This window comes from Castor canadensis, chromosome 3 (genome assembly GCF_047511655.1).
Source record: "Castor canadensis chromosome 3, mCasCan1.hap1v2, whole genome shotgun sequence".
Lineage (NCBI taxonomy): Eukaryota > Metazoa > Chordata > Mammalia > Rodentia > Castoridae > Castor > Castor canadensis.
The window spans coordinates 51,254,631-51,259,621 of record NC_133388.1 but is presented as its reverse complement, the minus strand read 5'-3'; the positions used below and the strand labels follow the sequence as shown (position 1 = coordinate 51,259,621).

Genomic DNA, 4,991 nt, shown 5'->3' with positions numbered 1-4,991 from the left:
CACCAAACTCTCCCTCGAGCTTCACCTAGACTGGACAAAGCTCCTACCCCTAGTCCTTCTCCACCTCCGGGCCCTCTCTAAAAGACCACTCATGCTCAGCCCCTTCGAGCTCCTCTATGGCCATCCACTCCTCCCTATCATGGTTCAGCCAGAACCCCCTAACATTCCCCCCACTCTCCTCAATCCTCTCCTCACTTTTCTTCACTCTCTCCTTTGGTCACATGCTCATGATCAGTTACCACAGCCCTCCGACACCATCAAAATAACTCCCACCCTCCAAATGGGAGATCTAGTTTATCTGAACAGTACAGCTACACCCAGCCACCTGCAGGAAAAGTGGAGAGGCCCATTTAAGGTCATCCTCACTACACCCACGGCTGCTGCTAAGCTAGCAGGATTTCCCTTCTGGGTACATGTTCAAAATCTAAAATTGGCAGCCCCACAAAAGACCTACCAATCTCTTCTTACAGGACCAACAAAAATAAAGATCTCCTGCCTTCCCAAGATCCCAGAAGACAGAGACACACTCAAGGAGACTCCCAAGGCATAGGCAGGAGCCCTATGCCTGGGGACCTGGCATCTCACCTACTCACTCTTTATACTTCCCCCTCCCATTCTTTCCTGTCAGTTCCTGCCCATGCTTTTACTCTTTCCTATATACACTCTACTCTGAGGTTTTAGATTTCCCACCCCCCTAGTATAATCAGCCTCCCTCCTTTTTCATACTTTCGATTCCCTTACTTCATAGATTGGATAACCTACCTACATCTCCAAGGTACTCTCTCAGACTTTACTCCTGAAGCAATCTACTCACTTTCCAACATACTCTTTGCTTTACTGTAAACCACTCCACTTATGCTTCCACTCCATCCCTTCCTGTGAGTAATTCTTGTCCTTGTCCCTTCCCTCCTGAGTATTGGCCTGTGGGTAACTTCTCTCCCTGAGTGGAGATGGCCCCATCGCGCAGCTCTCTGTTTTGGATACCTCACCCTGTGCACCTTACTCTTTGTGCTCTCTTCTTTCTTATGACCTGTACCCTTGTGAGCCCCAAAATTCCCCACTGCCCATGCACCTCATCTTATTCATACCAGCACAGGGCTTGCTACGATACAGCTACCCCATGTACAATGTGGGGCAAACCACACTGGACTGCAAGGAGTAAAGGCAGCAACGCGGGCTATACTTGCTTTGGAAATCATGGGCAAGAAGTGTGCTGGACTGAGCTCACACATTATGGTATGTCTGATGGAGGAGGAGTCCAGGGTCAGGCATACAAGAAGGTCCTCCGCACCCAGGTACCTCAGGTTCTTGACAACCTATTCTTTCCCACCAGAAAGCCTCTCAAAATTCCTTTACAAACACTGTCCCTTTCTGAAACCCTTCTCCTCCAGGTCATAAATACCACTCATCAACTACTCATCAACTACACACTAATCCTACTCTAGCCCGTGGTTGTTGGATGTGTCAGCGAACTGGCCCTTCTCAGGTCATCACCAGCCCCATAAATATTTCAACACCTCTTACCTTAAACTGTTCCTTCACCAAAAGGCCCACTGCCTCCACCCTTTCCCCAGTTCCCCTCTTCCAGCCAGCCCCTCTCTGCCTACAGAGTTCCTCAGGGATAGTCAAGGTAGATTCCCTGGTGACAAAAAAAGTCACACTACTAGGGCAGCCAACAAAACCGGGAACAATATCTGTTGTGCCCCCATTCCCAGGACTCTTTTTTTATGCGGTCAGAGTGTATACCCCTGTTTACCCCAAGCCTGGAAGGGCATCTGCACTCTGGTATTTTTGGTCCCTGACATGGACATTATTACAGAAGATCAGGACCTACCCATCCCCCTCACCACACATCTTCTATCAAAACAGGCAATCCAGGCCATTCCCTTGTTAGCCACCCTGGGAATAACAGCTGCCATGGGAACGGGGGCTGCGGGAATAGGGACTTCTATCCACTACTACACAAAACTCTCTAATCAATTGATAAGTGATCTTCAAATGGCAGCCGAATCTATCCTAACCCTACAAAAACAACTTGACTCCCTAGCCTCAGTTGTACTCCAAAACTGACAAGGCCTTGACTTGCTCACTGCAGAAAAGGGTGGTCTCTGACTATTTTTGCAAGAGGAGTGCTGCTTCTATGTTAACCAGTTGGGAGTAGTAAAAAATAAAATTAGGCAACTCCAAGAACAATTAGAAAAACGGAGAAGGGAATTGGAGGACTCTTGGAATCCTCTAGGGAACATTTTGCAGTGGTTCTCCTGGTTAATGCCCATCCTAATGCCTGTATTTCTTGTTCTCCTGTTCTTAAGCTTCCTCCCTTGTATCATAAGAACAATACAAGGATTTCTTTTAGACCATATGTCTGCTATTGCTAACCAAAAATTTAACCAGTTGTACTTCCAGGAATACCAACCTCTCCAAAACTGCCCAGAAAACTACTGTGAAGACCCCATCCAGGACGCCACAAGAGCCTGAGGATCCCACTCCATACAACTCCCCCTGCCAGCAGGAAGCAGCTAAAGAGACCGATGCTCGCCCCAATTCCTGATCCTCAGTCCCTATCTTCATTATTATTAAAGAAAAACGGAGGAATGATAGAACAATAATGCCGCCATTTTATAAATTAGCGGCACCTCATGGAAAATGGAGCCATTCCCTCCCCCTTAACAAGGTTTCCCGCGCTCCCAAAAACAAGCTCCACTCAAGCTCCACCTCCATCAGGGCCCCCGGCGTATGCGCCAACCCCTTACCCTCCCTCTCCTATAAAAGGCCATGCCTGGCCTGAACCCCTTCCCTTTTGTCCTTTCTTCTTTCTGCAGTATCTCGTACCTGCCATTCAACCCTCCCCTCGGACGTGAGTTTTCTCGTGAGTTTTCTTTGTGTGGTGTTTTTCCTAACAGTAAGAACATTTGTAAATGCCACAATGTACACCAACTCAGTGCAACAATAAAAATAAATTAAAAGTATGTTAAAAAATGAACAATTTTTTAAAAAGCAATGAATATGAGTAGGCAGTACACACACACACACATGCACACATACCTGCAAATAACCACTAAAGATATGAAAATACTTGCACCTCTCTTAAACTTAAATTGTGTTTTTAAAGCATAATGTTTTCCATATAACATATTGGTGAATGTATCAAGAGTTACACGCCTAGTTGTCTCATTGGGATCCTTTCCGTCAGCTAGTTGTGGTTTATGGAGTCATGTGAGAAGACAGTCCACAGAACTAGCATTGCATTACCTTCTGCTTTTACTGAGATATACTTGGCTGTTTTGTGAGCTATTCTGAGGGAAAAAAATACCAAGCCTGGTATTGCTAATGATAAGAGGAAGTGCCATATTAATACACCATTGGGATGAACTGTAAATTGGTGCAAACTTTTTGATGGAAAATTAGACAATTTGAAAAAAAAAAAGAAAATTAAACAATTTGTGACTCAGAAATTTCACTTGTCAGAATTTTTCTCATATATAGGTTAAGGGATGTTTTCTTACAGCAATGTTTATCATTAAGGCAGGAAAGAAGGAACAAGGTGACATGGAAATTAGAAATAATTTTAAATATTAAGATCAGTTGGGCTCCTGAGGTTCACACCAGGTAATCTTAACTACTCAGGAGGCAGAGATAAGGAGAATCCCAGTTCAAATCCAGCCCCAGGGAAATAGCTTATGAGACCCCATTTCAACGAACCCCCAAAAACAATCAGACTCAAGGATGTAAAGCTGAAAAATCACTGAGAACAACAAGCATTCCCTCCAACAACCCTTCTTTTAGATGTTAAGTGAGTTGTGATCATTTTGGTTGTATGGGGAGCCCCAGGCATGTCTGGTGAATGGACTCTCAAAATGTTACACCCATTGTCTCCATAATTGTAATAATTACAGGCTCACCAGTGGCTCCTTGTTCCCATGTCTGGAGTAATAACAAGACCCATCTTAGACTCATCATCTCTATGGTTTGAGTAATTGACCCACTGTCTCCATGCTCCAAAACATACATAGCAAAATGATTGGGGCATCTAGGAAAATGATCTCATCATGTCTAAGTAAGGATTCAAGCTGCAATTCCCCCAGCTCAGAAGCCATAACTACATCTAGGACCAGGGCCACCATTTTGAGCCCCTCTGCTCCCACCCTCTGAATGTGAGAGAGTGCTTCTTTCTTCCTTTCTATTTCTCTCTGTTTTCTCCTGCTTTACTAAATAAATCTTTGCTAAACTTGCACTTTGTGAGTTTCCCTTTTTTGTGAAATCCCTCAAAATGCTTTTTGTTGTGGATTTGAAGTTCCTTGATATGCCTGGAAATTGGGAAGCTGAGGCAATGATTTGTCCTTCCTTTTCTCTTATCAGGGAATTCTGATAGGACTGCAAAAATCTTGTGACAATCATGACAATGTAACCAGGACCACAAAAAGGAAAAACTTATACTTATCTGGCAGGGGAGATACCATGATCACGAAGGTGGTTTTCCCAGGGCTAGGCTTATCCATTGTACTCTGGATGTGCTGACCCCTGCAATTTCCTCAAATGTGGGAAACTCAACTGCATAATTTGTGGTAGTGGGGACTGCATTTGTGCTCTCCCCTGTAAATTAAAAAAAAAAAAAAAGGAAAAACTTTTTGTGTAAAAAATATACTGACCAGCTTGCTTGCTGGCCGGTTTATTCTGTTTGTTTATTGAACTGACATTCTTTCCCTCTTTGTCTAAATGCTAGAGAATCCAATATTAACTCTCTTTGCTCTTCAATTAGACCAGGCAGTCTTTTACCTCTTCTCTCTTACTGACCACCAGAGCAGTAAAACCTATCAGTAAACATAGGATTCAGAGCAGTGAAGAATCAAGTCCAGCAATCGTGGTAAATATTCATCTAGTCACATAGTCAAGCTGAACCCATTTAAAATGTTTAAAAGGCAAACATTTTCTTTCAGAAGTGGGATGACAGAGCTCTGAGAAGTTGATTCTCCCTGTTCCCCTCTTCATCT

At 44.0% G+C, this 4,991-nt stretch overlaps 1 non-coding gene across 1 annotated transcript; it reads left to right on the top strand.

Annotated features, from left to right (window-relative positions):
- Positions 1-4,433: 4,433 nt before the first annotated feature.
- Positions 4,434-4,596, top strand: LOC141421907 (U1 spliceosomal RNA). The gene has a single exon (XR_012446597.1). It is a non-coding gene; the product is annotated as a U1 spliceosomal RNA (small nuclear RNA).
- Positions 4,597-4,991: the final 395 nt, after the last annotated feature.